At 40.4% G+C, this 11,426-nt stretch overlaps 2 pseudogenes; both read left to right on the top strand.

Annotated features, from left to right (window-relative positions):
• Positions 1 to 1,480: 1,480 nt before the first annotated feature.
• Positions 1,481 to 5,282, top strand: LOC139831646 (protein FAR1-RELATED SEQUENCE 5-like; annotated as a pseudogene).
• Positions 5,283 to 6,370: 1,088 nt separating this feature from the next.
• Positions 6,371 to 10,864, top strand: LOC127300516 (protein FAR1-RELATED SEQUENCE 5-like; annotated as a pseudogene).
• The last annotated feature ends 562 nt before the right edge of the window (positions 10,865 to 11,426 follow it).

Raw genomic sequence — 11,426 nt, 5'->3', positions numbered from 1 at the left:
TCAACAACCATACCACCATTTATTGGATTTACAGGGGAACAAGGAGGACTTCTATGAGTAGCATTTGATCCAACCTCCCCAGGATTCTCACTAGCCAAGTTATCAACGAATTCAGATTTTCCCAAATCTTCTATATCACTTTTTTCACCAGACTTACCATCCTCTTCATTTTTGTCTCTAATGATCTTGTCAATTAGTAACTCATTATCCTCTTCACTGTAATCCTCCGAATCATGTTCAGATACAGTTTCAAGCCCCGGAGCATAAGATTTACCATAGGAATTAGCAGCTGATTGTTGTTGCTCTTCAGTTTGCCCTTCAGACGAGATATAAGTGGAGACACTGTCATTCCTAGCTCTTTTCGGGGAAGGAGCACCCGAATTCGAATCAGTATGCACCATGATTGTTTTATTCGGCTGCTTCCCCACCACAATCTGGTCAACCTCATAATAAAACATGTAGAAGTTATCTCCCAAACATCTCTCAGCCTTTTCAGGAATGAGGTCAACATCCCTACAACCAATGAGGATTTTAACATATTTCGGGCGATGAATCGTTGATTTGTCAATATCCAGGGTCACACCCACCAAGGATCCAGCATATGCCGCATGTGCCTCGTTTCTTTTCTCGGAAGGAATATTGCGCACACGCACCCATTCTTTTTGAAGCTTAGAACTAGCCCCCACATCATCAGTCCATGGAGCAAGTTTCAACACAGCATTCTTGGTAGTCATTTTCAACTCATTTCCCCACAAACAAGCCCTTTCCACCTCTCTAGGAATCGGATGCCGATTTCTAGCTTCCGATCGGACCAGAGTAGCACCGCACGATCCTTTTCATTTGAGCCATGCGATCATGTATTCATGTCCCACTTAAGAATGTGCATGGGTTGCCAGCTTTGCACAGTCTGCTTCTACTCCCCTAAATCACGTCCTACCTATTGCTGACGCTAATTAAATGGATTTCCTTAGTAGTTTACTCCAAATTTATTCCGATTTTTTGGAAACTATTTCAGAATTTTAAGGACACAATAACTCGAGCTAATATAAGGTATATGCATTACGCTTCCTTAGCTGAGCTGATTTGCTTCCATTTTAGTAGAGTTTGCTTCCCATGTAATTGGAAGGTGATTTGATAAGTCAAAGATTTTTCTGTTATACCAAACGAATCAGGTTATAATGCAGTGCAATAAAATTGTGCTTCCATGGTGAATTCAACAAAAAAGATGTTTCAAAAGCAACATATTATGAAGGCGTCGTATCTTATGCATCCACACGATTTGTGTATCCCTGCATCCAAAACAATTATGACCAGTTGATCCTAATCGTAGCGTTTAGAGATGCTTTGTTGTAATTTTCTAAAAACACGCCCGCTACCTCCCTACGTAGCACTACAACTTTGCACATGCACCCCTGTCGCACCAGACGCACAAGCCCACGTCGTACCCCACGATCAATCGGAGTTGCAGGTATCGACCTCCATGGCGGCGACCCACAGGTAGATTGCAAGACACGGAGAGAATCCATCGGACGGCCGGAACTTCGACCAAACACAGGATCACGGCACTTGTTGGATTTCGCCCGATCTTCTAGGGCGGCTCTCGCCGTGCACTTTTCGACGAGGTATATACTTCCAGCTGATTCAATCTCGTTCTGATACTTCCAGCTAGCAACGGGAACCTTATTGATTAGAATTTTCTACATATTCTACTGGGAGTCTGGGACTATCATGTGCTTTAATCAAACATCAGCCATGAACATATGCTGACCTGCATAAGCAGATTGAATTGCTTCAGTAGTATTTATCAACTGAAATAAAACTATAAATTGCTTCAGTCGTAATTTATGAACTCAAGTAAAACTTTATACATTGCTTTAGTCGTAATTTATCAAATGAAGTAAAACATTATATATTCCTTCAGTAGTATTTTATCAACTGAAATAAAACTTCATGAATTGCTTCAGCACTATCATCAACCGAACTTTATGAATATTATTTAGTATTTACCAACAGAACTAGAACTTTATGAATATATACATATTTGTGCAGCAATGGAATCCAGCAATATATTGGAATGCAGATGAATGGGGAAAGATTTAGCACACCCATTAAGAAAGCAAGTGTTTCTCTCTCTGTAAGTCAATTGCGTTCCCTCACCATGGATATATTCAGTTCAATCATTTACAAATGAATATGCTTACTGATTCATTGTTTTATGTTGAAGTGTTCATCTTTTATACCTGAATGTGAAGATAATTTGAAGCCTAAAGTAGGGATGACATTTGAGGGACTAGAAGCCGTGGAGAAGTTCTACAAGAATTATGCACACGAATCTGGTTTTGGAGTTCGTGTTGGACAGCAAAAGAAGTTAGTAAATGAGGTAGTTCGCACTAAACGATACATGTGTAACAGGGAAGGATTCAAGTCTGAGAAGGCTAAAGAGGTTGTTGATCCATCAAAGAAAAGGCGTAAGAACACAGCGACAAGATGTGGTTGTGATGCACATATCTTTGTGAAGCTGTGTGGTAATGATACATACAAGATAGAATCATTGGTTGAGCACCACAATCATGGTCTTGTGTCACCTGATAAGCGTCTTTGATCAGATCAAATCGTCAAGTTAGTGAGAGGGCAAAGAATGCATTGTACACATGCCACAAAGCAAGCATAGGCACATGCCAGGCATACAGGCTCCTCCAAGTCAGTGAGGGTGGGATTGACGGTGTTGGATGCACAAAGAGAGACTTTCAAAACTATTATCGTGATCTCAGGTATAAAATCAGGAACGCAAATGCTCAAATGTGTGTTGCCCAACTAGCGAGAAAGCAAGAAGTTAATTCAGCCTTCTTCTATGATTTTGAAGTGAGTGATGAAGGAAATTTGAAGTATGTGTTCTGGCAGATGCCACAAGTAGGAAGAACTACAAACATTTCGGTCGTGTGGTCTCGTTCGACTCTACATACACTACAAACCAGTATAACATGATATTTGCACCATTTACAGGGGTTAACCATCATTTACAAAGTGTGTTTTTTGGTGCTGCGTCCTTATTAAATGAGAGGGAGGAGTCATATGTATGGTTGTTTAAGACCTTCCTGAAGGCAATGGGAGGCGAAGCGCCAGGACTCATAATAACTGACGAAGCTCGTAGCATTAAAAATGCAATTGATATAGTTTTCCCAGGCATCATACATAGATTGTGCATGTGGCATATAATGGATAAACTTCCAGAGAAAGTTGGACCGGTGATCAGGGAAGAACCTGAATTCTGGAAGAGGATGAACGCATGTGTATGGGGTTCAGAAACCCCAGCTGAGTTTGAGTCGGAGTGGAATTCCGTAATTTCAGACTTTGGTTTGGAAGATAATGAGTGGTTTACAAAAAGGTTCAGCCTTCGTGAGTCATGGATACCAGCCTACTTTATGGACATATCACTGGCAGGCATTCTCCGAACAACTTCAAGGTCGGAAAGTGCGAATTCATTTTTTAACCGTTTCATTCATCGCAAGCTCACCCTTGTTGAGTTCTGGCTAAGGTTTGATACAGCATTAGAATTCCAACGCCAAGAGGAGTTGATTGCAGACAACTCAAGCATTCATAGGACCCCTCAACTAGTGACACCGTGGGCAATTGAGAAACAAGGCAGTGAAGTATTCACATATGAAATATATATGGAGATTAAAGGTTCCACTAAAGATCAGGATTTTTATGTGGTTCTTACATAAGAAAGTCTTACTCACAAAAGATAATTTAGCTAAGAGGAAATGGACAGGATCTATGAAATGTGCTTTCTGTAATTCTGATGAATCTATTGAGCATCTCTTTATTAAATGCCCCTTTGCTAAGTTAATTTGGAGACTTGTACATTTCACTTTCAGTATTTCCCCACCTGCTAATATCAAGAACTTATTTGGGAACTGGCTTAATGGGATTGATAAGAAAACAAAGGCTCGAATTCGTGTAGGAGTTTGTGCTTTATTATGGGCAATTTGGAATTGTCGTAATGATATTGTGTTTAACAGAGCGGAAGGTGATTTCTTTTTACAGGTTATTCACAAGGCTACTTATTGGATCCACATGTGGTCATTCCTTCAGCCGGAGGAGCAGCGTACACATATGGATTCTGGATGCACTCGACTGATGGCGGTCGTTCGGGCTATCTTCAGCCAGGGTGGTTGGCAGCGTGCTGATAGGATACAATATGTTTAGAGTACAATATGCATGGATGTATTAGATTTTCTCATGGCATTACTGTTTTTTGGTGGCTTATCTTTGTGAGCGACTTATGTGAGCGGTGAAGACTAAGTTTGTAAGACCTTATACTTAGATTTTTAATAAATGGCTGTGTGCATCTATTTGATGCAGAGGCCGGGTGATACCCATTTCGAAAAAAAAAGTATTCACATATGAGGTGTTTGAGAAATTTCAGAAACAAATTATTGCTGCCAGGGACCATTGCTGTGTTCAAAGCATTGCACAACATGAGGGGATAAAAATAGTGACATTCAGAACAGGCACTAGTAAGGTAAGGGTGGTCCATTTGTGACATAGCAACCATGATAGCTAATTGTTCATGCAAGTTATTTGAGTCCCATGGAATTCCGTGCCGCCATATTATCCAAGTAATGAGAATGGAAACTCAACAAGAGCTTCCAACCTTCTATATTATGGAAAGATGGCAGAAAAGGTGTAGAAGGTACAAGAAAAAAAATCATAACCATCATTCCTCTTGCTTTGTTAAAAATCGTACGACTGGCATTTATTTATTTTCTAGAGAAAGTGTTTACGATGTTCAAGGTAATCTTCTAGAAGAGAAGCCCGCAGACTCCTTGGATGCAGCTGCAAGGAAGAAGATTCTAACAATACGCAACAAGTTGGAAGATCTAATCCAAACAGCCAAACAATCAAATGAAGGCATGGACTTTTTATTATCAAGTGTGTTGAGCATTGAGGAGCCTTTGAGCCAAAAGGTTCCTGCTGCAGTCAAGCACACTAGACAAGAGGAATATGAGGTATTTATTGGTTGCAACATTCCTACTGAAGTTAACATACATCCGCCAAATGATGTCTGTTCGGTGGGGAGAAGTAAAAGAATAAAGAGAGGAAAGGAGATGAATGGGGAAGAACAGAAAAAGAAGAACAAAGAAGCCAAGGCCAAGGTCGCGCGCATGTGCAGGACGTGCAATACATTAGGATTTCATGATAGTCGCAAGTGCCCAAGCAAAAATAGTCAAGGAAAAGAAGTGAATGTGCAAGAAATTCATACAGATAGTGCATCATGAAAGCAATATTACTATTTTAGTTAGTATACGAAATGTCTTTATGTAATGGATTATAATTTTTCTTTTGTCCAGATGTTTATCTTAGGGTCGGCAGATTTAATGTATTGCAAGTTTCTATCAGGTTTTGAAGCACCTCATCTGTCCCAAAGACCCGTAAAAATAACAACTGTGAAAAATAACAACTTGCCTTGTTTGCAGCAGTTTAAAATAGTTGTTCCAAACGAGTAGGATCAGAAGCGATGGTCATACCATGTTCTGTAGGGTTGGACTCCCTCCTACAAACCTTGTCTCGGGTATAACTGTTTGAAGAAACAAGATGCAAGTCAAGTCAGTTGGCACATTATTAGTCAATAAAATCGGATTATATTCTAATTTATGTATAAACCTTACATGCGAGATTTCCTGTTTTATATATTTCACTTTTTGTTAACAATTCAGAACTTCTATGGCTAGATTCAGAATCTTAAACATGACCATGGTTATTGTCCGATGATTTTGTCTATACATAAGATTCAGTCACAACTGCCAGCTTGTTAGATAGCAGCAGGATAGGATACAGAACTAAATAAGAACATAAGTGTGTCCAGACCTTGTCATAGTCAAAAGGAGAACTTTATTTATATACAGAAGGAATGTGTTTACAATCAATCACAACAACATACATCACCAGTGCCCTTGTTTCTAATATAACTCGATGACTCAAACTTCAGGAAGTACATCACACAATAAACTTGTTTCTATGTAAATGGCACATTATCTAGAGTCGAGACCCTTTTCTTGATTGATGACACCACGGAAGCACAGCCATATTACTAGGCTATTTGTCAAGCCAGGCCAAGTACTAAACTGTCCAGGGAGAAATCAAACCATCCAACAATTCATTGCTTCCGTCAGCGTCAGAACAGTATTCTAGGGCTCAACTAGTATAGACTATCACCTGACCAACATATGTCGTCACGGTCTGCAATTGAAGTGGTAGGAACATTCAGTTAAATTGCACAGATGTAGAAGCAATTTCGTAAGAAGTTTCAGGTCGTCACCTGCACTACTGACGTGATGCCGCCGGGTTTGAAGTCGAGCTCGGCGAGATGGTGAGCACCCTCCACCGAATAAGCCTCGCCTTCCCGCCTTCAATGTCAGTGGCGCCCGTCAGCTCCCCTAGCGGCAGCAGCTCGCCGATGCTGGCTATGAAGCCGAGGAGATTGCACGCTTGTCGAAGGAGGTTCTTCGGATCATGTTGAAGGAGGATCCAGCCTGGAAGTCGCTCATGCCGAAGAAATTGAGGACGGCGGCCGCCGTGCTCTCCTTGCCCTTGGTCGACAGAGGGAAAAACGGGACTGAGCCCTAGATTGGATTCACGGAGACGGTGTGGACTCACAGTTTCAGAGGTTAGGAAGCTAAGGGGGTTATTGCAAAATTATAGGAGGTTAAATCAGGAAGCGGGCGTGTAATTGCAAACTTACTTTTGACTCAACGTGAGGCACAGGATTTTCATCGTTCGTCTGAAATTGTGAGGATGCAGGGATTCACGGAGGAACCGGATTCATAAGATACAGGCGTCGTATCTTATGCATCCACACGATTTGTGTATCCCTGCATCCAAAACAATTATGACCAGTTGATCCTAATCATAGCGTTTAGAGATGCTTTGTTGTAATTTTCTAAAAACACGCCCGCTACCTCCCTACGTAGCACTACAACTTTGCACATGCACCCCTGTCGCACCAGACGCACAAGCCCACGTCGTACCCCACGATCAATCGGAGTTGCAGGTATCGACCTCCATGGCGGCGACCCACAGGTAGATTGCAAGACACGGAGAGAATCCATCGGACGGCCGGAACTTCGACCAAACACAGGATCACGGCACTTGTTGGATTTCGCCCGATCTTCTAGGGCGGCTCTCGCCGTGCACTTTTCGACGAGGTATATACTTCCAGCTGATTCAATCTCGTTCTGATACTTCCAGCTAGCAACGGGAACCTTATTGATTAGAATTTTCTACATATTCTACTGGGAGTCTGGGACTATCATGTGCTTTAATCAAACATCAGCCATGAACATATGCTGACCTGCATAAGCAGATTGAATTGCTTCAGTAGTATTTATCAACTGAAATAAAACTATAAATTGCTTCAGTCGTAATTTATGAACTCAAGTAAAACTTTATACATTGCTTTAGTCGTAATTTATCAAATGAAGTAAAACATTATATATTCCTTCAGTAGTATTTTATCAACTGAAATAAAACTTCATGAATTGCTTCAGCACTATCATCAACCGAACTTTATGAATATTATTTAGTATTTACCAACAGAACTAGAACTTTATGAATATATACATATTTGTGCAGCAATGGAATCCAGCAATATATTGGAATGCAGATGAATGGGGAAAGATTTAGCACACCCATTAAGAAAGCAAGTGTTTCTCTCTCTGTAAGTCAATTGCGTTCCCTCACCATGGATATATTCAGTTCAATCATTTACAAATGAATATGCTTACTGATTCATTGTTTTATGTTGAAGTGTTCATCTTTTATACCTGAATGTGAAGATAATTTGAAGCCTAAAGTAGGGATGACATTTGAGGGACTAGAAGCCGTGGAGAAGTTCTACAAGAATTATGCACACGAATCTGGTTTTGGAGTTCGTGTTGGACAGCAAAAGAAGTTAGTAAATGAGGTAGTTCGTAAACGATACATGTGTAACAGGGAAGGATTCAAGTCTGAGAAGGCTAAAGAGGTTGTTGATCCATCAAAGAAAAGGCGTAAGAACACAGCGACAAGATGTGGTTGTGATGCACATATCTTTGTGAAGCTGTGTGGTAATGATACATACAAGATAGAATCATTGGTTGAGCACCACAATCATGGTCTTGTGTCACCTGATAAGCGTCTTTGATCAGATCAAATCGTCAAGTTAGTGAGAGGGCAAAGAATGCATTGTACACATGCCACAAAGCAAGCATAGGCACATGCCAGGCATACAGGCTCCTCCAAGTCAGTGAGGGTGGGATTGACGGTGTTGGATGCACAAAGAGAGATTTTCAAAACTATTATCGTGATCTCAGGTATAAAATCAGGAACGCGGATGCTCAAATGTTTGTTGCCCAACTAGCGAGAAAGCAAGAAGTTAATTCAGCCTTCTTCTATGATTTTGAAGTGAGTGATGAAGGAAATTTGAAGTATGTGTTCTGGCAGATGCCACAAGTAGGAAGAACTACAAACATTTCGGTCGTGTGGTCTCGTTCGACTCTACATACACTACAAACCAGTATAACATGATATTTGCACCATTTACAGGGGTTAACCATCATTTACAAAGTGTGTTTTTTGGTGCTGCGTTCTTATTAAATGAGAGGGAGGAGTCATATGTATGGTTGTTTAAGACCTTCCTGAAGGCAATGGGAGGCGAAGCGCCAGGACTCATAATAACTGACGAAGCTCGTAGCATTAAAAATGCAATTGATATAGTTTTCCCAGGCATCATACATAGATTGTGCATGTGGCATATAATGGATAAACTTCCAGAGAAAGTTGGACCGGTGATCAGGGAAGAACCTGAATTCTGGAAGAGGATGAACGCATGTGTATGGGGTTCAGAAACCCCAGCTGAGTTTGAGTCGGAGTGGAATTCCGTAATTTCAGACTTTGGTTTGGAAGATAATTAGTGGTTTACAAAAAGGTTCAGCCTTCGTGAGTCATGGATACCAGCCTACTTTATGGACATATCACTGGCAGGCATTCTCCGAACAACTTCAAGGTCGGAAAGTGCGAATTCATTTTTTAACCGTTTCATTCATCGCAAGCTCACCCTTGTTGAGTTCTGGCTAAGGTTTGATACAGCATTAGAATGCCAACGCCAAGAGGAGTTGATTGCAGACAACTCAAGCATTCATAGGACCCCTCAACTAGTGACACCGTGGGCAATTGAGAAACAAGGCAGTGAAGTATTCACATATGAAATATATATGGAGATTAAAGGTTCCACTAAAGATCAGGATTTTTATGTGGTTCTTACATAAGAAAGTCTTACTCACAAAAGATAATTTAGCTAAGAGGAAATGGACAGGATCTATGAAATGTGCTTTCTGTAATTCTGATGAATCTATTGAGCATCTCTTTATTAAATGCCCCTTTGCTAAGTTAATTTGGAGACTTGTACATTTCACTTTCAGTATTTCCCCACCTGCTAATATCAAGAACTTATTTGGGAACTGGCTTAATGGGATTGATAAGAAAACAAAGGCTCGAATTCGTGTAGGAGTTTGTGCTTTATTATGGGCAATTTGGAATTGTCGTGATGATATTGTGTTTAACAGAGCGGAAGGTGATTTCTTTTTACAGGTTATTCACAAGGCTACTTATTGGATCCACATGTGGTCATTCCTTCAGCCGGAGGAGCAGCGTACACATATGGATTCTGGATGCACTCGACTGATGGCGGTCGTTCGGGCTATCTTCAGCCAGGGTGGTTGGCAGCGTGCTGATAGGATACAATATGTTTAGAGTACAATATGCATGGATGTATTAGATTTTCTCATGGCATTACTGTTTTTTGGTGGCTTATCTTTGTGAGCGACTTATGTGAGCGGTGAAGACTAAGTTTGTAAGACCTTATACTTAGATTTTTAATAAATGGCTGTGTGCATCTATTTGATGCAGAGGCCGGGTGATACCCATTTCGAAAAAAAAAGTATTCACATATGAGGTGTTTGAGAAATTTCAGAAACAAATTATTGCTGCCAGGGACCATTGCTGTGTTCAAAGCATTGCACAACATGAGGGGATAAAAATAGTGACATTCAGAACAGGCACTAGTAAGGTAAGGGTGGTCCGCTGTGACATAGCAACCATGATAGCTAATTGTTCATGCAAGTTATTTGAGTCCCATGGAATTCCGTGCCGCCATATTATCCAAGTAATGAGAATGGAAACTCAACAAGAGCTTCCAACCTTCTATATTATGGAAAGATGGCAGAAAAGGTGTAAAAGGTACAAGAAAAAAAATCATAACCATCATTCCTCTTGCTTTGTTAAAAATCGTACGACTGACATTTATTTATTTTCTAGAGAAAGTGTTTACGATGTTCAAGGTAATCTTCTAGAAGAGAAGCCCGCAGACTCCTTGGATGCAGCTGCAAGGAAGAAGATTCTAACAATACGCAACAAGTTGGAAGATCTAATCCAAACAGCCAAACAATCAAATGAAGGCATGGACTTTTTATTATCAAGTGTGTTGAGCATTGAGGAGCCTTTGAGCCAAAAGGTTCCTGCTGCAGTCAAGCACACTAGACAAGAGGAATATGAGGTATTTATTGGTTGCAACATTCCTACTGAAGTTAACATACATCCGCCAAATGATGTCTGTTCGGTGGGGAGAAGTAAAAGAATAAAGAGAGGAAAGGAGATGAATGGGGAAGAACAGAAAAAGAAGAACAAAGAAGCCAAGGCCAAGGTCGCGCGCATGTGCAGGACGTGCAATACATTAGGATTTCATGATAGTCGCAAGTGCCCAAGCAAAAATAGTCAAGGAAAAGAAGTGAATGTGCAAGAAATTCATACAGATAGTGCATCATGAAAGCAATATTACTATTTTAGTTAGTATACGAAATGTCTTTATGTAATGGATTATAATTTTTCTTTTGTCCAGATGTTTATCTTAGGGTCGGCAGATTTAATGTATTGCAAGTTTCTATCAGGTTTTGAAGCACCTCATCTGTCCCAAAGACCCGTAAAAATAACAACTGTGAAAAATAACAACTTGCCTTGTTTGCAGCAGTTTAAAATAGTTGTTCCAAACGAGTAGGATCAGAAGCGATGGTCATACCATGTTCTGTAGGGTTGGACTCCCTCCTACAAACCTTGTCTCGGGTATAACTGTTTGAAGAAACAAGATGCAAGTCAAGTCAGTTGGCACATTATTAGTCAATAAAATCGGATTATATTCTAATTTATGTATAAACCTTACATGCGAGATTTCCTGTTTTATATATTTCACTTTTTGTTAACAATTCAGAACTTCTATGGCTAGATTCAGAATCTTAAACATGGCCATGGTTATTGTCCGATGATTTTGTCTATACATAAGATTCAGTCACAACTGCCAGCTTGTTAGATAGCAGCAGGATAGGATACAGAAC

Source organism: Lolium perenne, chromosome 5 (assembly GCF_019359855.2).
Source record: "Lolium perenne isolate Kyuss_39 chromosome 5, Kyuss_2.0, whole genome shotgun sequence".
NCBI classification, from domain to species: Eukaryota; Viridiplantae; Streptophyta; class Magnoliopsida; order Poales; family Poaceae; genus Lolium; species Lolium perenne.
Note: the sequence above shows the minus strand (reverse complement) of the source record. Positions and strands in the feature narration are given on the sequence as shown.